Source organism: Lissotriton vulgaris, chromosome 6 (genome assembly GCF_964263255.1).
Source record: "Lissotriton vulgaris chromosome 6, aLisVul1.2, whole genome shotgun sequence".
NCBI classification, from domain to species: Eukaryota; Metazoa; Chordata; class Amphibia; order Caudata; family Salamandridae; genus Lissotriton; species Lissotriton vulgaris.
The window spans coordinates 818,330,600-818,358,440 of NC_141694.1; the positions used below are offsets into that span (position 1 = coordinate 818,330,600).

The 27,841-nt window shown below is 46.5% G+C and overlaps 1 protein-coding gene and 1 pseudogene across 1 annotated transcript in view; one reads left to right on the forward strand and one right to left on the reverse strand.

Moving 5' to 3' along the window:
- AKT3 (AKT serine/threonine kinase 3) overlaps positions 1-27,841 on the forward strand; it is a 1,006,792-nt gene that overhangs the window by 964,373 nt on the left and 14,578 nt on the right. The window lies entirely within an intron of this gene.
- LOC147708042 (uncharacterized) lies at positions 4,268-5,679 on the reverse strand (annotated as a pseudogene).

Genomic DNA, 27,841 nt, shown 5'->3' on the forward strand with positions numbered 1-27,841 from the left:
TATGCTGCCCTTGAATCTTCGCCCCTCATTTAAGTGGCAGTACATAGTGTTACAACACTTCACCTTTTGCCTTAAGTGATATTGCATGAATTAGAATTATGGAAGTGTATTTTAATACATCCTTCGAAAAGTGTTACCTTTATAATGCAGGCCTTTATCCGATTTAACATGACTAGGTAGTTCTTTAAATTAATAACGGCAAATTAACTAAGATAATGCTATGCTTTGCTTTAGGTATTGCATTTTATGCTAGAGAGGCTATCTTGAACACTGCAAAATTCAGAAAAGCATGCTATAATCTTTTTCTTTTACTACGTTATTATTGCAACACTATATTGTTATATTGACTAAAGGCCATCACTTTTCTCTCTTTCAGAAAGTAACCTAAATCATGTATCTATAATTCACATTTCCTCTTTAACTGGCCACTCTAAATGTTTTCTCTTTTCTCCAGCTTTTGTTCCTAACTTGAATTTCTATTCTTCTCTTTTTCTCTCTACCCTGATCCAAGAAAAAAGTATCTCCTTTACCGGCCTTACACATTTAATCAAAAACTTTTTTTAGTTATTATCTCGTTTTTCAAATTTTTTTCTCCTTATTGATGCACTGTTTTCCTCACTTTGATAGTTTGGTTGAATGCACATTATAAATTATGTTTACCCTTTTATCTCACTTTTTAGAGCAATGTTTCACTTTCCCACTGCCTTTCCTCTTCTACAACTGCCTTAATCCTCTATAGGCTTCTGGCAATCCACGGTATCTTCGAACTCATGGCTAAACACTGAAGCTTCTTCATTCATACATACATCATTTTTCTCTCATCCAAAGCCTCTCTTCTTACTTCGGAAGCTCGTCGCCTAACCTGTAAATCTTGCATGGTCTACCAATTATTTCTTAAGATTCCCTGTTTATCTCTAAAGACCCCCTGCTCTAGTTGGAAATGCCTCTGGTCATTTCATAGGCTCTGGCTGCCTTCTCTAGTGTCCGAGATTACTCCCTTTAATCCTTCCGTAATACCCACCAGTTTCACCTGGATTGCATCTCGTGGTCCAATTTCACATCTAAGCATCTGTCCCAAGGGCGCCGGGATACCCGGGTTTTCCGTTGCTATCCCTGGACTGATAGGAGGTTTAGGTGTAAAGAGAAACACTGGCGCCTTGAGTAAGGGTTTAAGCGATGGCTTTATTGGTATATAAGTCTTTCTGAGTAGGGGTGCTGCTCGGTCCCTGGAATGAGCCGCGGGATCCAAGGGAAAGGTAGCTTGCTCCAGCTTGTCTTTCTTCTTCCTAGGAGGGCGACGGGTACCGGGGTTCCTGATGGGGACGTCTCTCCCCAATATTCTCCTCCGCTCCGGTGCAGGAAAGAAAGTAAAATCGTGTCAGGTGACTGGTATGACCACGGTGCAATAGTTAGGGGCGGGAGTGAGGGGAACCAGTGATAGTGCGTCTCGATGCTTATCTACGGTCCGTGAGGTAAAGGTACGAGTGCACGTGAGGGGATGGAAGGAGAAGCTTTACAAAGGGGCTTTACACTTTTTACACACGGGGCTGGCTCTTCCGCCCCACCCAACCCGCCACATGACCCCGTACCTCTTGGAGCCACGCTCCTCCCGTGGGAACGTTGCGGGGCGAAGAGTGGAAACGTTGGTCTCCTGGCTTCGCGGTCCCGGTCTTTTCTTCCTCCTCGGGGTCCTTCTGGTCTCGCCTTTCTCGTTCTCCGACTCCGACTCCTTCTCCAGCCTCCTTCTCCAGCCTCCTCCAGGGAAACGCCGTCCGTCGCCTCTCTCCCACTTCCTGCTTTTGACGTTCCGACGCTGCCGAGGGGCGTGGACTCTTCCTCGTGGTCCGGACTGTTAAAGGGGCCGTGTGTGTTGGTATCGGCCGGCCAGCCCGACTCTGGGTCTTCGGTCCACTTGCATTCTGGTAGCTGTAGGGAAAAGGGGCAAGGTGAGAGGGGGGTGGGGGACCACCAGTCCGTAGGTGTAGTCATGTCCTGTCCGCACACCCTGTCACATATCTCCCCCCCTGGCATCTCCCGCTCGGGGAGAGGAAACACGCGGGAAAGGAAGTCCGCATTCCCGTTATCTTTCCCTTTCCGATGGTGCACCGAAAATGAGTAGGGCTGTAGAGACAGGAACCATCGTAACACTTGGGGGTTTTGGCTGCTATTCTGGTGTATCCACTTCAGGGGGGCATGGTCCGTATGAAGGATGAATAGTTTTCCCTCCAGGTAGTACCTCAATTTCTCTATCGCCCATTTGATGGCCAGGGTCTCCCTCTCAATGGTGGAATATCTACACACCCTGGGATAGAGCTTTCTACTCACATACAATACAGGGTGTTCTATCCCTTCCTCGTCAACCTGGGACAGTACGGCGCCTATTCCCACAGTAGAGGCATCAGTGGCTAATGCAAAGGGCTTGGTATAGTCGGGGATACCAGGACTGGGGCTGTGGTCATTGTACTTTTTAAGAGTTGAAAAGCATTCATGGAATCTTGGGAGGGGTGCGTAAATTCACGTAGTTTTGTGTCTTTTTTCAGAAGGTTAGTTAGCGGTGCAGCTACCTCGGCAAAGCAGGATATAAACCTGCGGTAGTAACCTACCAGTCCTAGGAAGGCCCTTAGATCTCTTTTGTTAGCGGGAAAGGGAACTTTAGCTATCGCTCGGATTTACTCGCTTTGAGGAGCTATGGTGCCCTCCCCAGTACGTATCCCAGGTAGTTCACGCTGTTGAATGCTGCTCTGGACTTTTTGGCGTTGATGTGCAGCCCGCCCTTCGTAGAGCGGTGAGTATGACTTTCAGATGGCGCAGATGTTCGTCCCAGTCTGGGCTGTAGATGACGATATCGTCCATGTATGCCGAGCTGAACGAGACGCCATGGAGTCCAAAGGGGGGGACCGTGAATTCATATAGTCAGTCGTCCGTAACGAAGGCTGTTTTCTTCCTGTCCTCCTCACGAAGAGGCACCTCCCAATACCCCTTTGTGAGGTCAATGGTGGTGATGTACCTGGCGTCACCTATTTTTTCGATCAACTCGTCCACACGAGGGATAGGGTAGGTATCGAAGTGTGACACAGCATTCAGGGCCCTGAAGTCCATACAGAAACGTTTGGTACCATCCGGTTTGGGTATCATAACGACCCCCAACGGAAGCATATCTTGGACTTCCCTTCTCACTACTTCTCTTCGGGCTGCTGGTATCCGGTAGGGCCGTTGTTTTACCACTTTCCCCGGAAGGGTTTCGATGCGGTGTTCGACTAGGCTGGTTCTCCCTGGTATATCCGAGAACACGTCGGAGAAGGGCTCCAGGACGTGGGCCAACTCTGCCTTCTCCCGTGAGGTCAACCCCTGGTTTACTACCAACTGATCCAAGGTTGAGGAGCAGGGGATGTGGAGGGTGTGACCAAATGACCTGCCAGCGGTAAGGGCCCCAGCCATTCTTTCAACATATTGATATGGTATGTTTGAGTTTTCGTGGATGACAGGCGTAATCTATAGGTGGTCTGACCGATGGCTTCAATAACCTCGAAAGGGCCTTGCCATTCATTTTTGGTTTTGTTGCTTATGTATGGTAGCAACACCAGAGCCCACTTCCCTATGTCGATTCTTCTCAGCCTCTTTCCCTTGTCATAAGTCTTTTTGTATCTCTCTTGTTGTTGTTCCAGATTGGAATGGGCTAGTTCTCGTAGCTTCCCCAATTTGGTTCTTAGCTGGGTGGTATATTCCAGCATGCTCTTCTGTTCTTCTGATTCTTCGTTCTCCCACATGTCCTTCGTCATCTCTAGGAGTGACCTGGGAAGCCTTCTGTATAATAGTTCGAAGGACGAACATCCCAGACTACTCTGCTTCTGGGCCCTTATGACATACAGGGCCAGGGGCAGAAGCCGGTCCCAGGTGGTCCCTTCCGCGCTCAGCATCTTCTTTAGGGTTGCCTTGAGTGTCTGGTTGTACCTTTCCACGATGCCATCTGTCTGTGGGTGGTACACCGAGGTCTTCAGATGCTTGATGTCTAGAGAGCTGCATACTTCCTTCATCAGCTTGGAGGTGAAGGGGGTCCCCTGATCTGTAAGCACCTCTTTGGGAAACCCCACGCGGGAGAACAATTCCACAAACTTCTCGGCGATAGCGGAGGTCGTGGTGGTCCGTAAAGGAAAGGCCTTCACAAACCGGGTGGCGTAGTCGACGATCACGAGGGCGTACAGGTGTCCTCGCCCTGTCTTAGGCAGGGGTCCTATTATATCCATTCCGACCCTTTCGAAGGGGACTCCTATGATGGGCATCCTTTGTAGAGGCGCAGCACTAGGGCGATGGGTGTTTCTTCTTTGGCATACCTCAGATTTGGCACAGAAGTCCTGCACATCCCGATATATCCCAGGCCAGAAAAAATGTGGAATGATACTTTCCGGGGTTTTTTCTTTGCCTGCATGGCCTGCGGTCAAATGGGCGTGAGCAAAAAAAGTACTTGCTCCCGGAAGGAGCGGGGCACCAGCAATTGTAGTCCTTCATCCTGCCTGGCCTGGCAGTATAGCAATTCGTTCTTCACCAGAAACCGGGGGTACGTCTGGGGGTTGGCCCCATCTGAGGCATGGGCACTTTCCCATGCATGGAACAGGGTCCTATCTTCTCCCTGAGCAAAACGAAAGCTCCTATAAATTACCCAGGGTTCTGGGGACAGGTATGTGGGTAGGGCCCCTCCCTGTACAGGTTTGGACAGGGTCTCCCTAAAGAGGGAAAGGAATTCAGGGTTGTCCGTCCCCAGAATCATGTCCTCTGGTAGAGAATCCACCACACCCACCCGGACCATATAGGGTTCTCTATCTGGTAGAACTATGGTAATGGAGGCCACAGGGTAGGGCTTCACGTCCCCGTGTACGCAGCGGATAGATACGGTAGTCTGTGGGGTAATCTGGTCGGGAGAGACAAAGCGCGCCTGGATCAATGACTGTCGGCACCCTGAATCCAGTAAGGCCCTTACCCTAAAACCATTCATCCTCATACTCACATAGAACGTGCTGCCCATTTCCGCGGAGTACATAACCGTTTTCGGGAGATACCCGACCTCCATAGGCTCCTCCTGGGTTTTTCTTCGGGTGCACATTCTCGCTATGTGGCCCCACTCCCCACACTCGAAGCACTGACGTCCTCTAGTCATGGGGGACATCATTCCAGTCGGTTTAAGTACTCTGGGAATCTCGTTTCCTGTTTTGTGTCTCTTTTCTACTTTTGGGGGAGGTATGGTTTTGTGGGCCTTTTCAAGTTCCCAAGGGCTGGTCTTGGACTGAGCCCGAGCATAGTGTGATGCCATTTCTATGGCTTGTTCAACATTAAGCCCAGCGTGTTGGCGCAGCCAGCATTGGGTGGCATATGGCAGCGCTTCCATTAAACTGCTGCAAGTAGACTTTATTTAGTATCTCTTCCTTGCTGCAGAGATCTGGTCGTAGCCATTTATCCGCGGCCATCCGTAGCCTGAAGAACAGTGTCTTCGGGTTCTCACCTTGAACCCCTTTTTCCTTCCGGAAGCGTACGCGGTAGGCTTCTTGGTCCAGACCAAGATGGTCTAGGATAACCCCCTTGATGATAGCATAGGTTGTGGTCCCTAGAGGGTTAGCGGCCTGATAGGCCGATTGGGCTTCTCCGGTAAGGAGCGGAGCGGAGCCACTTCTCTTCGGGCCACCCCATAGCAAGGGCGGCCCTTTCAGAATTCAGGAGAAATGCGTCCGGATCCTCACCGTGCACATACTTTTGCAGGGCCACGCCTGTAGGATGGGGGTTATGCAGACGCACTTCTCCGGGGATGACCTGGGTGGGAGGTGGCACATTTCTTAGGCTTTCAAACTGGGCCGTGATGGTGGTTGTAAACAGTTCTCTATCTGCCTGTGCGGAGGTCAGTTGGCTTTCTACGGCCCACTCCAATTTTTCCTGGCCTTTGATAATGTGCTCAATCAGGGCCTCCATCTTTATGTTGCGGATGGATGGTAGAGGAGATCCCACTTCTGACACCAGTTGTCCCAAGGGCGCCGGGATACCCGGGTTTTCCGTTGCTATCCCTGGACTGATAGGAGGTTTAGGTGTAAAGAGAAACACTGGCGCCTTGAGTAAGGGTTTAAGCGATGGCTTTATTGGTATATAAGTCTTTCTGAGTAGGGGTGCTGCTCGGTCCCTGGAATGAGCCGCGGGATCCAAGGGAAAGGTAGCTTGCTCCAGCTTGTCTTTCTTCTTCCTAGGAGGGCGACGGGTACCGGGGCTCCTGATGGGGACGTCTCTCCCCAATATTCTCCTCCGCTCCGGTGCAGGAAAGAAAGGAACATCGGGCCAGGTGACTGGTATGACCACGGTGCAATAGTTCGGGCCGGGAGTGAGGGGAACCAATGATAGTGCGTCTCGATGCTTATCTATGGTCCGTGAGGTAAAGGTAAGAGTGCACATGAGGGGATGGAAGGAGAAGCTTTACAAAGAGGCTTTACACTTTTTACACACGGGGCTGGCTCTTCCGCCCCACCCAACCCGCCACACGACCCCGTACCTCTTGGAGCCACGCTCCTCCCGTGGGAACGTGGCGGGGCGAAGAGTGGAAACGTTGGCCTCCTGGCTTCGCGGTCCCGGTCTTTTCTTCCACCTCGGGGTCCTTCTGGTCTCGCCTTTCTCGTTCTCCGACTCCTTCTCCGGCCTCCTCCAGGGAAACGCCGTCCGTCCGTCGCCTCTCTCCCACTTCCTGCTTTTGATGTTCCGACGCAGCCGAGGGGCGTGGACTCTTCCTCGTGGTCCGGACTGTTAAAGGGGCCGTGTGTGTTGGTATCGGCCGGCCAGCCCGACTCTGGGTCTTTGGTCCACGTGCATTCTGGTAGCTGTAGGGAAAAGGGGCAAGGTGAGAGGGGGTGGCGGACCACCAGTCCGTAGGTGTAGTCATGTCCTGTCCGCACACCCTGTCACAGCGTCCTAATTTACATAAGTGGCTGTCTTGTTATTTTTTTGTTTACCTTCTGCTCCTCCATTTTTGTCTTATCCCACATATTTGGCTCTTGCATATACTAACATTTTATCCAGAACTCACAACTGTAATGGAAGTCACAAAAATAGATAACGGAGCAGAATGTTAGGCTCTAGTTGGTGCGGAGTGCAGTTGCTGGTCTATTCTATGACCCATATTCTAAGGACACTGGAAAAAATGTTTGTTATGAAGAAACAGGATGGTACTGAGTTCCTTTTACAGAAACTGGGCTCTTGCCCAAGATTCTCTTATTTCTTGTAAGAAAGATACCCCATCGATCCGATTAAGTGACATTTCTGGCACACATGTCCACCACATACCTGTTTCTTATCCCACAAGTCTCATCATTAACCTGTCATTTGGGGCGCCTAATCTATGTTTACTGTTACTTCTAAGCCTAAAGCTGCATTCCTGTATCAAAAACGGGTACAATGAAAGGACCCAATATCAAAAGTAATTCAGCCACCCATCCCAAATCTAACGCCATTCCATCCCTCACAACCCGGAGTTGAGAAAAATGTTGGGAAGTGGCAGCTCTCCCTGTCCAATCCATGCAGCATTTGAAATATCTACAGACATAACATGGGCCATCTCTTTGTATTCATGTTCCAATAATCTTTATTGTTGAAAGTCTCGGTGGCTGAGAGGCAACGGGCACATTCTCATTGTAAACAACCGTACGTTACTGACTTTCAGCAACAGGCCTAACATTTCTCATTAGTGTGTTTCCATGTCACTTCAGTTCAATAGGAAAAGTAGGACTATTTCACATTAGTGGGGGATTGTTGGGGAGTTTAGAAACGCTAGGTTTTGAAGACATCCAGGGAGGCCCACCACATACTGCTGCTGTAAAGGACCTCCAAAAAAAAAAAAATATATATATATATATATATATATATATCTCCCCCCAACCCCGCACTAGTTTTGCTCAGCACCTAAAAAAGTGTGTTTATTGCACTTCATCAGTTTGTCTAGTATGGTCTGATCTCTACCAGCACCTCAGTGCATTAACACGGACGCCTTCTCTAGCTTCACCTATACATAATGCTGCTCACAAACTATTTCTTTCTTTTATGTTATCACACCTTTCATCTAAAGACTGATTTCTAAACTCATCCATTTGGCATAATAACTTTCTCTGAATTAAAAACAAACCTATTTTCTGGAAAGCCTGGCGAGACAGAGGTTTATTGTGGATCCATCAGTTATACTCAAACTACTCTCTTACTTTTTCTGATGCACAATTATTATATAAACTACCAAAATCGATTTCTGTTAAATTTAATTTGATTCAAAGTATAACCAATTCTCTACTTTTAATATCCTCTACACCACCACCCCCCTCCTCTCCTCAACGCAATATTCTCCCTATTTTAAGTCCTGAAGCTAATGCCTCCTCTATTTACAAATTCCTCAATGTACCCATTGAACATAGACCTAAAACTCATATGGAACTCCAATGGGAATCTGACTTCCACTCTTAATGGCCTATTTCACTTTGGGATAAATTGTGGTTGAAACTCTGCAAAACCTCAAGATCAGCCAGCATGACACAAACACTTTTCTTCCTATATAATCGTTTTATGTTTACACCAATGTCCTTATCTAAATTTCAACCCTCAGTTTGCTGGTCCTGTAATGCTTCTCGTGCAGAGTTATTCCACATGCTCTTTTCTTGCCCTTTTACACATCAGTTATGGTTGAAAGTATGGTCTCAAATTAATACCATCTGTCCTACTAGTTTCCCCTTTTCTCCTGAAGCTATCTTTTTAGGTACATTAGCTGATCATTGGCAAACCCTCTCTCATAACATGGACATTGTGGATTTATTAATTGCAATTGCTTTCCAACAAATTACGAAAAACTGATAACACTCCACACAACTCTCTTTCCAATCTTGGTGGTATAGTGTATGTTATAACCATCGACTGTATTGTGCCTATGCTTCTCCTATGTCTCTACTCTTGAAAAGAGAACGCATATGGTCTCTTGTGACTATTTTCTTAGACACTTCTGCATAAAAATGTACCCAACATCATCCTACGACAGAATAATTTCCCAAACCTCCTTGAAATGTTGATAATGTTGCACTGTTTTAAATATATTTATTGTTATATTATTTCTCTTTCTCTCCTCTTAACTAATGTCATATTTCAATTTACATCAATGATTCCCTGTACTGTTCGATATCTTTTTTAAAGTATTAAGCTTTTTTACATTCACATGTTTATATTCAGTTGCATTATTAGTATCTCACTTGCTTTTGTCTCCCTTCCCCCCCCTTTTCTCCCATCATACGTTATTATAACACAAGTTATATATGCAACTATTTTATTTATTACTTCTTGTTTCTATTTTACATACATTTTAGCTCACTCAATATTTTTAATTGTTCTTGGATACTTATTTAATTGCTTGTACTTAGTTGCACTTTTTCACAATAAAATTTGTTTAAACTAAAAAAAAAAACCACTGACGCCTTCAGAGGTAATTTTTTAGGGGAGTTTCTTCTGCAGATCTTCCCCCTTCCAAGCGAGCTGCAGCAGCCTCTGTTCTCAGTTAACCAGCTCACACCATTAAAAAGCATGAAAGGTACCTCAGATGCCAACGTGTGTGGCAGAAGTCAGCTACCCACGGCGGATTGAGGTGCACCTATCACCTTTGATCCCTGGACACTGCAGTCCTCCGTAGTGCTGCCCCGCCATCTTGGATTCACACCTGGTTGGGGGATGGGGGGGGGGCGGGGCATCTTCCACCTCTGCTTCTGCTGCGTCTACGAGGAGTCCATTGAGTCAGGGCTGATTGCAGTGACTGGCCCACGAATCCCCTGGACCACCAGATCCTGAGCATGGACCTCGCTGAAGGGGAAAGAAGGCAGATGCAAGAATGTGTGGCCACTCAGCACACCACTCATCCCCTCCTCACATCTTTGTATTCTTAACACACACCATTACTTATTTGGGGGTGTGTGGGGGGAGGGGTAATTATGGACTCTCAACTGTGACTTGCAAGCCACAGCACAAGGACGGTTTACGTTTAGTATATTTGATACCATGCAAACGTTCACCCGCAGAGGGTTTTTTGGGACTTAAAATGTAAGAAGACTAAACAGTAAAAAATGTATTGATAAAACAGATCGGTTTTAATGCTTTTACAAACTGAAAAATAGTTATAATACTACGAAGACTAAGAGGCAGAAAGCTCCAAGTGGGAACTTTCTGCCCCTCTAAAATGAGAATTTTAATTACGATGTACAAACCCACGCATTGTGGCGAGCGCAGACTCAAAGTACAACCTGCCTGCCGGCTGCAAGGAGACCTGTAATCTCCAGCTTGTTTTAAAGGATTTTTTAATACTAGCTTGCATTCAAACGCGCAAAATATTTGGCTGGGTTGGGTGCAGGCCTGGCTCCAGGAATTTTAATTTGGGTGGGCCAAGAGTGCATTTGGGTGGGCCACTGTGGGCCCGATTTGTCACTTATATATCTAGCCAGGCCTTCAGGGCCCTCCTTTATCTCTCCTTAAGTTTACAAGGGCCAGTAAAATACATTTTTTCTTTCCATATCTCTTTCTAAATGTTATCACTCTCAAAAGTGTTTTTTTCCAAGTCATTTCCCTTTGATGGGAAGAGGAGGTTTCTGAGGTGGGAGTATCAGGCAAGTGACACTTCTCGGGCTCTCCCTCATGACCTTCTCCTCAGATTCCCTCACTGCCAACCTCCTCCAGTGCCCCTCATCTCCCCCTCATGACCTCTTCCTCGGATTTCCTCACTGCCACCCTCCTCCAGTGCCCCTCATCTCTCCGTAGCCCCTCCCCCTCATGATCTCCTCCTCGGATGCCCTCTCTGCCACCCTTCCCCAGCCCCCTCATCTCTCCGTAGCCCCTCCCCAATGACCTCCTCCTCAGATACTCTCTCTGCCACTCTCCACCAGCACCCATCATTTCTCCATAGGCCCTCCCCCAATTACCTCCTTCTCAGACACCCTCAGGATCAACCTCCCCATTGCCCCTCTCTCATATGCGTTTCATTTGTTGTATAGTGCTACTCATATCAGTGTAGGGCATCACTGTATTTTAACATCATGTACACATTATACTGAGACAATGAATAATACAAGTATGTAAATCAGTCTATATGGAATGTCACATAAGCCAATGAGGATGATGTCATCCGTACTGGTGGGCAGTATATTTTAAGTGGGTTTGGTCTGGAGAAGCACAAACTCAGGATTTAGAGTACTCCAGTGGTTGGGGGTTGGCTTTACTGATAAAAATGTGTATCTGCCCAAACAAACTCTTTTTAGCAACATTAGATTAATGAAAGACCTGAGAAGATCTAACTATATTACAACACAAAAAAAGCGAAGTTGTAACTATATTATTCAGGTTTGCATGCAACTCTTTGACAGTTCCTATGTCCCTATCCTATGATAGGATTGTTACTTCTGAACTGCAAGTAACACAAGAATCTCTGTAGGCAGTAACCTACTGAGCTATCCACATAAAATACAGTTTATCTGCATTTCAAAACTGGCATCAGACAAAGGATTGCTCTCCAGCAGGATCATTAATAAGCACAGTTATCTGGACGTTTTTATTGAAAATGAAGCATGCATGAAGTATGTGTCATGCTGGGCCTTCCCTGATTTTAAAAAGAAGAACAAATAGTAACACATTCACTTACCTGCTGGTGCCTCATCACGGCCGATCTGATAAGCAGCTGCGAGACCAGGAAAGGTGAATAAGAATAAATAAACTTTTTTTCTCCAGCGTGGAATAGAAAAGGTGCCAAAGAAAGGATTTGTCCCCTTCTAGTGACCCAATTGTACCTGCACGAGTGGGCGGGACACAGCCCACCTTTCTAAAGGCTGATGCGTGATTGGGGGTGCCTGTGAGAGAGCCCATGCTCAATCAGGCAAATCCTAGGAATAAAAACAGCCTTCGGAAGAACGTTTTAAATAAAAGTAGCCATTTACTACTGGCCTTCGTGCAGTCACTGCCAGGGCCAGGCTCATGTTCCGGCCCACCCGTTAGAACCAGGCCTGGATGGGTGCATATTATCAGTAACTTTAAAGTTATCCTCTTTCTTAGACTAATGTTTTTGATTGGCAGGTTCGGTTGTTGACGTAATGTTCTCTGGTTTTCCACTACTCTCCTGTTGACCGCCTGACGGCCATGTTCTTGGCTAGATCATAACTTGCGCGTGTCACTGGCCCCTCTTATATCCATGTTCCTTTCTGCGTCATTAAACACACTGACGGAGCATGTTCCGCTGTCGATCTTTTGGAATTGTGGTTATGTTTTCCATGTTTGAGACTGGTGGTTTTTTCCCTGTTTTTTTCCATGTTTATGAGACTGGTGGTTTTTTCCCTTCCCCCTGATGTGTGCTTGCGAGGCAGCGGGAAAATGCGAACGATTTACTGTGCATTATATGGAAGTCTGATCTGTTGTGCTGCTGGTCTGGGTGCTGTGGGTGGGTGGTGGGGACGGGACGTGGGGAAGCGGAGTTGCAATGTCTACAGTTACATTTTGCACCTGGAACGTGCGTGGTATGCATACCCCCTCACGGCGTTACCAAGTTTACTCATATCTTAAGCGACACCAGGAACAAGTAGCGCTATTGCAAGAGACCCACTTGACAGACCCGGAGGTACTCTGACTGCGTCGCCGGTGGAGGGGGCAACTGTATGCCACAGGTTTCTCAGCACATGCGCGTGGAGCTTTGGTATGGATTCGTCCAGGGGTCCCCTTTGCTCTCACTCACAGTAAAATAGATGCTGAGGGCAGATATGTGATACTTCAGTGTAGACTGGATGGACAACAGGTAGTCATAGCCTCTGTTTATGCTCCTAACACTGATCAAGAGGATTTCCTTTCACGATTATCGACAGCGCCATGGCCGGGTGTGCCACTTTTGCTTGGAGGCGACTATAATTGTGTTCTAGATGTTATACTGGACCGATCGCTCCCCCCCCCTGGCCAATGCGCCGATGGTTGGAGCATCGAAAGCGCTCACGGACTGGGCGGCACAGTGGGACCTCCGTGATGCCTGGCGCAGTCGCAATCCCAATACGAGAACTTATTCATACTACTTGGGTGCCCATGCACTGCATGTCAGACTTGACAGATTCATGTTGTCGAACGACTTACTGCCCCATGTCACAGACTCCTGCTATCTGGGTCGCACTCACTCAGACCATAACCCTCACACTCTTGACTTTGCCTGGGAACGCCCGCACCCACCGATCCCCACGTGGCGACTCCAGCCGGATGTCTTATTGGACGCCCCATACAGAGAGTTGCTCTCGACTCGCATTTTACAGTATTTTGAGGATAATACAGACACTGCATCCACCCCACAGGTTCAGTGGGACGCGTTTAAGGTGGTCATGCGGTGTCATTGTCTGGGCACGCAGGCGGGAATGAGACGCCAGGTGGACAGGGATTTGACGAAAGTAGAATCTGCCCTACTGACCGGCGAGCAGGAGATAGCGGGGGTGACGATACGAGGTTAGTGGTGGCCCGTGAACAGCATGTTCAACTTCTGGATAGACTGAAGAACTTAAACTATGCTGCACACTCGGCGCGCACGCACCACGCTGGGGATAAGCCAGGTAAGCTATTAACTTGGCTGATACGGCGAGACACCCAAACGTACTGTCAGTCTGCACCCCTCAGGGCGCCATTGTCTACACACAGAGAGCTATACACTAGGCTTTCACGAGTCATTACGAGAACCTGTACCGTTCCCGAGCCACTGAAGATGATATCTCCAGGTATCTGTCGGAGTTACCGCTACCAGCGGTTACTAATGCCCAGCGCGAAGAATTAGGTGCACCACTTGCGGCGGAGGAGCTTCGGGCAGTTATATTTTCCCTCTCCAATGGTAAAACCCCAGGCCCAGATGGATTACCTGCAGAGTTTTATAAGGCCTACTCTACTATCCTCATTCCCGAACTTGGGTTTATGGGGCGGCAATCGAAGATGCTGCTCTCCCGAAGACCCTGAATGAGGCGATCGTGATATCGCTTTTGAAGCCTGGTAGAGACGTGCTCAATATGGGATCATACAGGCCACTTGCTCTCCTTAATACGGACTACAAGATCCTAGATTCTGATCTGGCCCAGAGGTTGGCGGCTCTGGTCCCTGCGCTGGTACACACCGACCAGAACGGTTTTGTGCCAACCCGCAACACGTCTTATAATATTAGACGGCTATTTCGTGTGCAAAGACTGGCCGTATCCCGATGGCCTCGCTCGGGGTGCGTGGTTCTCGCTCTTGAGAAAGCGTTTGATTCTATGGAATGGCCCTACCTTATGCAGGTGCTGAAAAAGTTTGATTTGGGTGCTGCCTACCTTCGGATGGTGGAACTCCTTTACTCAGACCCTGTGGTACGTGTGCGCACAAGCAGATTTTTCTCAAACCCGGTCCATGTTCGTAGAGGCACTAGACAAGGATGCCCCCTTTCCCCCTTGATTTTTGCACTTATGATGGAACCCTTGGCGATGCAGTTGCGTGCTTCCGGTGCAGATTGGGGTATCCCCTTAGCTGACGGGGTACACTCAGTATCACTGTATGCAGATGATCTACTGATCTACATTAGAGACCTGACCTGCTTCCCATGCGCGCTCACTGCCATATTTAGCAATTTCGGTGATGTGTCAGGACTTCACGTTAATTGGGTGAAATCAGGTGTATATTCTTTCGCTGCAGACACCCCGGAGTGCGATATTGTAGTAATGGGTGAACGGCTCCTCTGGTATCCAACAGTTTTTCGCTATTTGGGGATTTAGGTTTATCGTGAACCCGCTGACCTGTTGGAAGGTAACCTCACGAGAACAATTTTGTCACTTACAGCTCATGTCCTTTTGGAACTTACTGCCGCTGAATGTCCCCAGTCGTATTACACTTGCAAAGATGGTTGCCCTGCCTAGGTTGCTGTACTTTTATGCAAATCTTCCGGTATATGTCCCAACTCGCATTTTCCGAGAGCTGGAAACCCTGACCAGACGATTAATCTGGAACGCGGGGCGCCCCAGAGTTGCGTTGAGGACTCTATGCTGCAACGGAGAGTGGAGGACTGTCTGTCCCTAACCACGAGCTTTACTACCTGGCTGCGCAGTTGCAGTGGGTCGCCTACTGGTTGAGTGGGAGGAACTTGGGAGATACTGCCTCGGACGACACAGTCATGACGGTCGCGCAGGTACACGCGCTATTTCATCCCTTAACTAAGGTCCGCTGCCCTGATCAACTACACCTTGCGGTAGCGAGAAAGTGCTATGTGAGGAACCTGAAACTTACAAAGGCTACCAAACCATATGCTCCCAATCTACCACTGCTGGGTACACCTTGGGAGGGGGAGGCGCACTTACGGAACCTGCATTGGGCAGTGGGACGGCCGTTGATTTAGAGAGCCTGGGCGACTTGTTTGCGGATGGTGCACTACTTTCTTTTGCGACCCTAGCGGACAACACAGGACTTCCTGCTGGGCAATTCCTGACACAAGCGACGCTCCTGCATACATTGACACGAGCCTGGGGAGCTCTAACAGAGGAGCCACCAACACATTTGCTCATCCAATACCTGCATGTGATGGGAAACGGCTCTCACATTGTGCAGTGCTTGGGCGAGCCAATGTACTTACACACACAGTTCTCGTCACAGCGGCTGCGAGACAAATGGACTGCCGATAGAGGCCAGGACTGGACTGATAGAGAATGGGCGCAGGTACTAGCTGGGACGCAGAACATACAGCACAATGCTTGTTTCAAGATCATACAATATTATATTGTGCACCGTGCGTATCTATCTCCGAATAAACTTAATCGATACTTTGGGCTTGATACATCGGCATGCCCAAGATGCGGACTTGTGGACGCACAACTCCTACATGTACTCTGGACGTGCCCTTCCCTACACACCTACTGGACTACAGTGTCAGATACTTTGGCAAAAGCGACAGGAGGCAGCTTGCTGCATACATGGGAAGTTAGCCTATTGGGCTTGTTTAAAAGAACGAAACAGACGAAAGTCCAGGCGAGGTTTTTGGACCTGGGGCTGATAACTGCGAAACGTCTCATTACCAGGCGCTGGAAGAATAGCGCACCCCCCAGGCGATACACTGGCGTAACTCGTTTGGCAACTGGGCAAGGGCGGAAAGTGTAGCGTTACATAGAGAAGAGACGGCGGGGCTCCGCATGTATCCCATAGCGCAGGACTGGGATAGCACCTTGACGACTTACCACCAGGTGTGCCTGCAGAGTGGCATTGTTTAGACGCTCATGCCACTCTCCGCATAATACCGGCTGAGTCCTCCCAGCCCCCCCCACCCCCCCTCCCGCTGCATGCATGACTGGTCGCACTGTTTGATCCTCACTACTGACATAGCACCATACATACCTGCTCCCCGCCTGCCCCATGAACATCACACGTACACACGCATTCGCTGTTAGTCACCGTCCAGTCTCTTGTTCCTGAAATTTTCAGGTTGTTCTTTACATTTGCTAGTTTTGTAATAGAGATCTGGATATATATTGCATTGCTGATGTGCCCAAATTACCTTGATCTGCTACCATAGCATAACCCGTGCTCCGAACTGAACAATTCTCTGGTGTGTTACCGGGAAACAGTTCTTGGTTTTTTTTTCTTTTATACTGTGAACTGCCACTGTTGATAAATATTCTCTCTTTGGCATAACTGTAACCGATGATACTGACATGCTGTTCTAAATACTTTACTTTTATTTCGCTCCTTACAACCGAGCTCCTTCATGTGTATGTACAACTGAAGCGATATGTGACAAACATTTTGTACTACGGCATAGTTAATTTTTCATATGTGTAATGCTGCAAAATGACAAAAATGCAATAAACATATTCAAACAGAAAAAAAATTAAACAAACTGACGACAGCTGAATTTGGAAGGGGTCAGTGGTAATCTGCGTGAATCTCAAACTAATAGTGGGCATGTCCAAATAAAGATGAATACTTTTATGATTACACATCAAAGAGTTGCAGCACTCAGAATTTGCATATTGATTTATCGGTTCCTGTATGAATGTTCTTCTGCTCCTGAGTGTTTGCTTCCAAAACATTCTCTCATCTTCAGGAACGCATTTCTTTGCTGTTGTTAGCTATTTTTTTTCGACGCTGCTTTTTTCCTTCTTCAGAACTTCTTTTGTTGTCACTTGTTATTTGGCAATTTTCTAATAACAGTATTGTTCGTATTAGTTCCCGGTGTTTTTCTCCGCCCGTTCTATTTTTGTGTCGTCCATATTCTTTGTTCATTACTAGACATTGTTGTATTTTTTCACCCTTCTTGATGCTCCATCGATAAAATGTTGGTACAACGTCTGAAACACCACGCCTTTCCTCCCACAGTAAGTCTGAACATGTCTATTTCTTGGGATCACTGCTTGACATGTAAAGTTCATACACTGGTGTTTAGAGCCAAGGTAGTAAAGTCACCTTCCAGGTGTGTACTGTCCACACAGCAAGCATGACAAAAAATTACAATGTAAACTTAACCAGAAATAACGCACTATAATTTTATTGACTGTCACTTAACCAGGGGATGTTAATTTATGCCCTAGACCAGTATCATCACGACAACCATGCTGTTTGCTTCTTTTAAAAAGGAGCCTTCAGCAAGCTTTACTATATGATTCTGAGTGAATTTACACTCTCTGTAACCTGTCCTTGGATCTTGGTACAAGAACACTAACCGGACCACAATTAACAATATTTGGATTTAATAACATTTTTTGCAACAAGACTCCAAATCAATGGATGAGTGCTTCAATTAAAAACATTTCTTTATCTTGCGTTTCCAAAAGTCCACTTCAATATTTTACATTCGTATGACTTACTTACGCGGGCTCACGTTCTTTAGGCAGAGAGCATTAGAGGGAACTCAAAATGTCGCTATTTGTTGTGATCTTGCTGCAGGGAAGCAGCGTTTCTTGAAAATACAGCTAAACATCAGTGTTTCTGTAACTCCATTATGTAAATTGTTTACTTTAAAAATGGCACCTCCAACTGTCATTAGGGTACTGTACAACCAACTGTTTTCTAGTTGGCGAGATTTATATTTTCTTTTCATATATTGAAAGACATATGCATATTCATTCCATATTCTGCTTTTCGTGTTAATTAGTTTATGGCAGGTGCCGTAATAAACTTAATGGCATTCAGATGTGTGCTCATGTTACTTGGTCCACAAACCTTAGGCTTCCATTGAAATCTGCTTAAAAGTACATCTACTCTCCTTATCTAATTTACAGCCACCATGTAAAGCTGATGCACACATTTTACGCGGGTTCTCACTGACATTCTATACGGGATTACCACATTAGCAGACATTGAACATAGATGCATGATGCCATATAAATTAACATGATCTTTATCTGTCCTTTCCTATTGCTGCATTTCCTTTTCATCATGCTCACATCCTCATTACAATTTATTTTTTAAAGACCCTCGGTCATTCTAGTGCTTCCGAACGGGATTATAGAGAATTGTATGTATTGTAATTGCATTCATATAGCGCTTACTACCCCTGATGAGGCGTCAAATAGCTTTTTCGACGAGTAGCACGCTACTCCGGTACCTATAAAGGATTAGTGGTGAATTAGTATAGTGAAATATGGAAAGGATTTGAGTTGTGGATATATCAGTCAGTTATTTAGATTGAGAAGGATAGAGGAGGGATAGAAAAAGGAAGAAGGTTTGCATTTATATTACGCTTGCTACCCCTAATTGGGGGGGTTGAAGTATTTAGGCGCTGCCACCATATTTGTACATACCTGACCCATCCTTCTGAGTCTCAAACATCTGGACTGCGTTCTCAGAGTTCAGGATCATTTCCATCTCGGCTGGGAGAGTCTAGAGAGGAAACCATGCTCGCGCTGGGTTTGCCACTGAATACCAAGAGTCTTGATGTTCCATCACTGTTGCCATCTACAACCAAAACTACACACACTAATGAAAAGTTACAGCTTTCTGCTTCTGAATCCTACTCCAAAATCCCCAGAAATTAACATAAATGCAGCAGATCTCTCTGGAAAGGTTAATTACCCGAAATATTCCCGAATCCGCTAATTTTGCAGCTAATCTTTGTGAAACTGTTACAAAAACGTAAAAAGATCGGAGCTTGCAAATATGAATGTTACCATTCCTTTCAGGGCCTTTCAGCATCAGTGTAGATACAAACGGGGACTCTCTTGGCTTCCATTTGGTGTGGTTATATTCAAATTAGTACTGCCTGCAAAATCTCATTTCTTTTCATTGATATCTACTGGTTTTCTACCAAACTTTTACTGGCAATTCATTTTCAGTAGATTTTTAAGCAGGCAATTTCATTTGGTGATTGTTTACAGATTTGAATTCTGGAAATTTGCATAACGATCTGCTCACTCAGTTGCATCAGGCCCTTTTCAAGATATCAGTGTAAGTGCTCCTAAGTGTGGGAATCGTATTGGCATGCTTGAGAGCTCAGAGCTTTGCTAAATCTTGATTCACCTATCAAGAATTTTCCAGAGAAAGTGATCCAATGTCCATGGCCCACATGCATAAGTAAGGTAGCTTCATTCCTGTGCATCAAGACGTTATCCTGTGAATCTGGTTTCCCCGATCCCACTATTGGATTGAGCAGCATTGTGAGATTATAAATCACATGCCATCCTGTGTCTTCATTTTATGAATATTTCAGTCGTTTTTGCTGCAAACAGTTTTTACCTGATGGGTGCCATCGTTACCTATTGACCTCTATCCCCAAAGCATTCACACCCTAAGCCTCCATCACTGACGCAATGTCATTAGTCCATGGTACTGGCAGAACTGTGCGCTATAAATTATGGCTATTTATTAAACTTGGTTATCGTATGGCATTTGTAAAATGCATGAAATTCACAACATAAAGGGGTCCGTGTGTGGACAGGCTGTACTCTAGAATCTATCTTACAGTCCAAGGGTCTGAGTATGTTCAAGCCGGGTTCTCATAGTTAGGGAGTCATAGTAGTGACAAACTGGGCTCATGTGCCTCCCCGGACAGACTGTAATCTAGAATTCATCTCTGAGTCTGAGAGACAGACTGGACAGGCTGCACCCCAGAGCCACACCATGGGTAAGAGTAACGACCAGTTGTGTTCGTATCTATCTCACAATCGAGGGTAGTGTGGGCAGGTTTTGCTCCAGTTATACCCCAAGAGTCAGAGTGTGGACAAGACGCGCTGTTATCTATCTCAGAGTCTAGGATCAGTATGGACAGAATGTTAGCTAGTTACACCTTGGGGTTAGTTTTGACTGGCTGTGATCTGGAATTAATCTCACAGTCCGGCAGTTAAAAGTGGACAGGTTGTACTCTAAAATCAAGAAGGCACTTTAAAAAAAAAAAAATGAGCAAGCACTCACCGTCCAGTCTGTCGTGGCGGCAGTCACAGAGAAGAGAACACTGGTAATTTTTCCCTCTGGTGACTGATCCAGCACGGCCCTCCAGTCCCACCCCCCTTCAACTCCTGAGTCGATGTAGACGCTGCTCTCATGCTGTAAACAGCATGAGAGCAGCGCAAGGATTGGTTGGGTATTCTGCTTTGGAGACTTGCAGGTTGTTGATGCAACCCCCTGGGCTCCTAGCATTGCAGGTGGGTGATGATTAAAGTGCGCATGTCAGGGAGAGCAAGGCACCCGTCCAACCCGACTGGGCACTTCACCCTATAGAGGCCTAGCTGTATCACACTGATTCAGGCTCCATCCACAGCCCCCCGGGTCCGACTCCAACCGCACTCACCTGACAACTGCAAAACAGAAAACTTTGCCCATGACATGCACATCTGCGGCTGTTAAACAATGGATTGGAATCAGAAGTAAAGTAATTACTTAATATGGGATCCAGGGGCAGGTGGGCAACATCATCACACCCCTATGAGGAAACCACCACTTCTCTCTTTGTGGTATCACCTTTGTTTATCATCATAGAGTGTTACAATCACAAATTTTCTTCTTACAAAATATGCCATACACTGCCTGTTCCGCATGCTCTTTTACTTTTCTAGAGCATTAACTTGCTCCTCGGGAGCTTTCTTCAGGAGTGGAATACCCCATGTATGGTCTTGGCTGAACGTTTTAAATCCCCAAATGACTTAAGCCTCGAAATGGCAAATATATGTCTTACTACTGGCCCCTCATAGATTAGTTATAAATGAGTGGCTTTTCTTTTTATGTGGTGAGTCCGTGTATGTTACATAACTTTGTGCATTTGGTGATTTCTCACCCTTATATTATATCTATTGGAGGGGTGGGGGTCTTATGTCATACGCATCCACTGTGGTTATTGAAGCCTGGTGAGCATTTGAAGGTGCAATCAAATGGGGCTATAACCTTCCTCTCAAGGAATCTTTTCACCATTTACAAGTGTGACAGTTTCTCCTAGGAGCTACACTTAACGTCTGGGATCTTGAGGACAAACAAGATCTTTTAACTTATTAAGTCTTTTGTCATTAACTCAGAGAGACGTCCCAACCTATTATGAAGCATATGTGAGTGAGTTATTAGAGGAAGACTGGAGGGACAACTTCATGTCAACCAGACAGAGGTCCAGCCTCAGCCACTATTTTCCGATTCAGCTTAAATAGCTATATAGCATCAAACGACATAACACTAGTATCGCATGTTTTCAGAAGACACACTTGACAGACGCTGAAGCTGCAAAACTGGGGGGGAAATGGAGAGGTCAAACATACCATGCCACTTACTCATCCTTTTCTAGGGTGGTCTCGATATGGGTAGCCCCGGTGGTTCCCTTTGCACTGAAATACATGAAGGCTGACAACGAGGGTAGATGTATACTGGTGCAGGACACGCTAGATTGACAAGAGATAGCGATCCTGAATTACAATGTTCGCACGGTGGAGGAACCTGTTTTCAATGCCACATTGAGGTATGTACTGTCTTCTGTAGTGGGAGTAGACACCTTCGGGGTGTGGGACTTTAATTGTGTGATTGACGAATGACTGGACCGCCTCCTTCCTGTCACTTGACTAAACCACGAATGACAGCGAACCTGGCGGGAGTGATGGCACAGCTGGGGTTAGGGGATGTTTGGTGGGACACACAACCTGGGAAACGAAAATATACCTGCCACTCGGCCACACATGGAAAATACAGCAGACTAGATAACATCTTGGCGCCACATCAGACAGCACTGAAAATACAAGAGTCCATGCACTTACCAAGATGCCTGTCCGATCACACATCGTGACATGTGAGTTCCAGTGGGGGAGGAGGCCCTGGGCCCTCTTCTTCTGGAGGCTCCCTTCTGAGATACTATAAGACAAGGTAGGGAAAAGAAACTATAGCAAAGGCTCTGGGGGACTATCTGAGCTCAATTGGACCACGTTAGGAAGCCGAGCAGTAGAATAGGAGGCACTTAAAACAGCCTTGAGGGGAAAGTGTGTGAGCCTCCCAGCTGGAATGCGACGCTCCCTTCAGGAGACACTCCTGGGAAAGGAAAGTGACTTAGCGGCCTTGCAGGGGAAGGTAGGAGAGGGAGAGCATAGTCAGGATACTGAAACAGAATTACTGAGACAAGTTATGGACCCGTGTGACAGGCTAGAGAAATACACTCTAACAACAGAACATCAACTGCTACACCGGCAGATAGATAAATCAGGAAGACTATTAGCCTGGATCTTTGTGTGGTGCTCTACCTTGTGAACCCAGGTGGAGGAGAGGCGCGAACCCAGAGCGATATAGTGGAGGTGTTTAGGGGGCATCTCAAACAGGCATATACTAACCCGGGAGACCCTGCCCAGGAGCACTTAGCCAAGTACCTAAGGGATCTGCAGCTACCCCAATTGAGCAAGGAAGGGAGACAAACACTAGACAACCCACCTACAGTGGATGAGATACCATTTGCTATCAGATCTCTCCCAACCGGAAAATCACTGGGCAGTGACGTATTCATGGCTGAATCTGACCAAACATTTACAATAGTGGTGGCCCCCTGCCTACAGGAAGTGTATGCAGAGGCATTGGAAAACAAGATGCTCCCCCGTCATTTCAAAAGGGGATCCTAACAATGATCCCAAAACTGGGTACAGAGCTATGATACCCAGCATCCTACCGTCTGATCACAATGATAAACCTAGACATGAAAATTCTATGCAAGACTGTGGTCCAAAGGCTGCGACCGGAGATGAGCAGTCTAGTCCATACTGACCAATGTGGGTTCACATCCAGCAGGAACACCACAATGAATCTTAGGCGGCTCATGCACGTTATCCATGAAGTGGAGGAAAGTGAGCAGGATCTTGCCCTGGTATCCATTGCTATAGCGAAGGCATTCGACACAGTATATTGGTGCTTCCTCCAGGAAGTCTTGAAGAGAGTGGGGTTTGAACCCCAATTTTGTTCCTGGGTGGCATTGATCTACACCGGGCCCTCAGCCAAATTGCGGCAGGGGAGGGTGATCTCGGATCCACTGGAGATCCAGAGGGGCACCAGGCAGGGGTGCCCATTATCACCTTTACTGTTCACACTAGTGCTGTAACCCCTGGCCCTAAAAAATTTGGAGAGACATGGGGAACTTTGGGATACAGATGCCGATGACACCTTGTTTTATGTGAAATCACCGGTAGTCTCGCTCCCATGCCTATTGCAATATTTTGAGGCCTTTAGGAAAGTATCCGGGCAACAAATCAACATGACTAAATCCCTGATTTACCCATTGGGTGCCCTGCGGGGTCAGGACCCACCACGCTCCCCCCTGTGCCCCTGTACTGGGAGACAGATCAATTCAGATATTTAGGGGTTGTGGTCGCCCACACCACACAAAAACGGAAACAATATACCATAAACCGTGTTACGGAGGGTTTGGCTTGATGAGTCTCCTTTTGAAATATGGTTGATATGTTTTATTTCGATACATACAAATATCTTAAAAGCAATACATACAATAGTAATTTAAAAAGATATACAACAAATGTACATAGGTATACATCCTTGAGTTAAAAAAGACAATAAAACATTGGAATATGTACAATTAAAAAGCATAGATTTTAGTATATACAGTTAAAAAGGAATTAAATGGATACAGAAAGCCTATTTAATCGGATCAACCAAGACCATTTTAAAAATTTTGAGACGCCACATACTACAAGGGGGGTGGTATCTGTAAGTAAGATGCGAAGGGCCACTGTATACTGGCGGGTGCCGAATGATCTGCACACAGGTTTAAGCCAGCGCTTTCTTGGGTTACAGTAATCTGGGCATTCAAAAAAGATATGGGCAACCGTCTCCACCCTCGTGGAACATAGGGCACAATAGGGAGAGTGCTGGGAGGGAGATTTCCATCTCGATGTCAAGTAGCCTACTGGTAGAGTGCCTACCCTAAGCCTAAAGTACAGAGCCCTATCGAATGCGATGGAAATCAAGTCAAGATAGGGTTCGTAAGCCACCACGTCTTTAATTTGTAGGAAAGCTGCTGTGGAATTGCAGTGGCGTGGGTTGCTAATAAGTTTAGCGGAGACCCAGTCCCAGTACAATTTCTTTAAGGTGGCTTTGGGGGGGGCGGAGCGAGTAACCCATGCTTCGCCCAATCCCAACTCCCCCAAAAGGCTTTTGATATCCCTCAGCCACTTTATCTGAAATATATACACCCCTTATCCCTCATGTTGCACATAGCAGTGGCCAAGATGGTGTTCCACCCTCAATGCCTTTATTCACTCCAGCATTCACTAGATACACTACCGAGGTAGGTGTTCAAAATACTCCATTCCTTACTATTAAAATTAGTGTGGGCAGAGGGTAGGAACAAAGTAAGCCGAAAGATACTGCACTCCCTAATTTGGAAATGTTTTACATGGCATCACAACTACAAAACGCAACATGTTGGCTGACCTAAGAGAATAATTGAGCGAAAGATCTCCTGGTAGATAACAGAAGAGAATGAACACTACCCCAGCTGCTGCCTGGAGGTACACGGGGACGTGGAGAGATCAATATTGGTCAGACACACAGAAACAATCTGGGAAAGAGCAATGAGGGTGGTCCTAAAATGCGCCCCCTTTGCAAGAGAGTTAATGTTCAGGGCCGTTTCCAGGTGTTTTGCCACCCTAGGCAACAATTAAGAAATGCCGCCCCCTCCCTTTTACTACCATCACTCTCTCCCCATGTCATCAAGGCTGGAAGAATTAATTGACAGGTGAGACTTGTGGGTGCCAAGGAACATCACTCCGGTTCTATGCATGTTGATAAGCAGGTAACGCAGCCCAGATATGTACCGAATTTACGTACAATAACTGGAATGCACTTAATTTTATTGATTGGGCAATCACTGAACTACAAATACAGGGCCCTATGACGTAGATGCGTGTTCGTGCAGGGCACAGATGTGTGTTTGTTTTTAGGTGAATTTATTGTGACTTTTAAGCTGGGGACCAGGTTGGAGTCTGGAGGGAGGCTCAATCATCCTGTGATTCTGGGTAAATCACTTAATCTCCCGGGGTCTACAAAAGAACAAAAATGAATGTGTCCGTCTGTGATTCTGTAATGCAACTGGTGCTCCTGTAAAGTGCACTGGTACCTTCCGGTCGAGTTTGCGGTATATAAACTACTAAAAAAAAATACAAACACTTAATGCGGAGTTTCTCGGAGGATGTGCAGCAAGCAGCATAACTAGAATGCCAGGCAGTCACCTCCAGCTGTTATCAAGTGGTGCTCTGTGCAGCACATGTTCTAACCCTGAAAACAACCCGAGTTTGCTGTATGCGCTTTAGAAAGTGCCTCGAATTAACAGGAAGACATCAGTGCCCTGCGGGAACGCACGCCTTCATGACACCATCCCAGATCTTGTCTATCGGTTTAGTATTTCCTATACATGGATCTCTCCTGCACAGTCAGCATGCACAATGCCATCGTTCACTGGGCCTAGCCAAAGACTGTAAACAGATAAAAAAGCCAATTTTGCTGTTGTGTAACGCATTTAATTTCTAGTGTGCACTAACGTCTCATAATCTTCCACTAATTCATGTTTGTTCTTCTGACAACGTTTCCCATTGCAGCATCAGGCAAAGTAGCCTGTTGGTTAATGTAAAACTTGTCTTTGCTCCCGAATTTGAAGGAAACGCTTCCGTCGGTGTGATCTAGTCTGAAATCTAGCCCATAGAACTCCCAGATGACAGATAGCCTACATGCTCCGAAAGGAAGGGTTTATCTTAGAATACGAAACCTCGCCACCTGTAAGCGCTGTACAAAATGTTCTTAAAGCATGACAAAATCTTGCCATTGTACACAAAAAGCACAGCAACAAGTATATCCACATAACCATACTACTCGGAAAATCAGTAAGTACATCTACATTGGACTTTCAATAGTTATCAAACCTCGCGTCTTTTCTCGTTCATGAGCACGACTTTTAGTACATTTCTTCTCTGCATATAATAAAAGAGAAAACTTCTTTTTAAAAGGCACACACACGACCGTGCTACATTTTGGTGCCTGTGTTATGTTTTTCAGAAGCACTTTCTCTACCGAGCACAAGCTACACGTGTGGTTGGTTACAAATGAACCAGCCTTGTGAAATGCTAGGTAGGGTCAGCACAAAATCAGGTTTTTTGCCGCCCTTTGCCTTTTGCCGCCCTAGGCGGCTGCCTAGTCCTGCCTAATGGTAGAAACGGCCCTGTTAATGTTCTGGAACCTCCCAGCATTTAAGCACCTAGCGTCAGAAGTGGATGTCACGGCATGGAAAGAGGGGGGGTGCATGACATTAGTAGACGTATTCCCCAGTGACAAATTGATTACTTTTGAGACAGCACAGGAAATGTTTGGTGTAGGGAGGGAGCAATTCCTTCTTTATGCAAGCATTACGAACATAGTTCGGGATTTCTGGCCCAGGTGCCTGGAGGCGCCTGACTCCTCAGCCCTATTCAGGGCGCTACTGGAGCTTGGAGAGTGAAGACATTTGATAGCACAGTTATACAAAGCCATGATTATGGAAATGCCTAGATCAGAGTCACAGGCTAGAAGAGCCTGGGAGGGGTACCTAGACATGCCGATAGCAGACACAATATGGAAGGAAGCCTGTGCCCTGTTGAAGAGGGCCTCATGTAACACAAGGTTCAGACTGGTTCACTTAATTACTTGCACCGTACATATGCCAGTCCGGCCTGGCTGCACCGCATAAACCCAACAAAACCAGACGTATGCTCCAGATGCAACATTACCTTGGCATTCTTCATACACTTAGCCTGGCACTGTCCAATGGTCCTTACCTACTGGAGCCAAGTGGTTCAAATACTGCAGAATATAGGAATTGTGATGGTGAGGCAGAACCTACCACATGTTTGCTGGGGATATTGAAGCAACGCAAGGGTGGGAAAATGCATTGGAGATTCTTATAGTTGGCATTATTACTGGCAAAAAGAAAACTGGCCATAGTAAAGATGGGCACTGCCGGTCCCAACAAACCGAAATGCGTGAAGGATGTCAAAGAATGGGCAATAGCAGAGGAAGTTAGACTGCCGGGGTGTAGGGTGGATGAAAACACTGAGGATTTGATGATATGGAGGGAGGCCTTAGTGAGTTTCGAGAATGCAGTTGGAGGCCGAGACCCAGTGGATTCCGACTCCGAATAGGGAGGTGGCAGAAATATCAGAGAGTAATCAGATATACTCGAAAAGGTAGTAGTAACATTACCTGTGTGGAAAATAGACCCTGAAAAACAAGAGATCTCGAGGGGGTTGGTGACTTCTCTGGCAAATGCGTGGGAGAGGGTGGGATGGCTACAAAGTTGGTTCATTTTTCTTAAGTTGTGGTAAATTATGACATTATTGATGTAACCTTGACAATGGTGAAATGG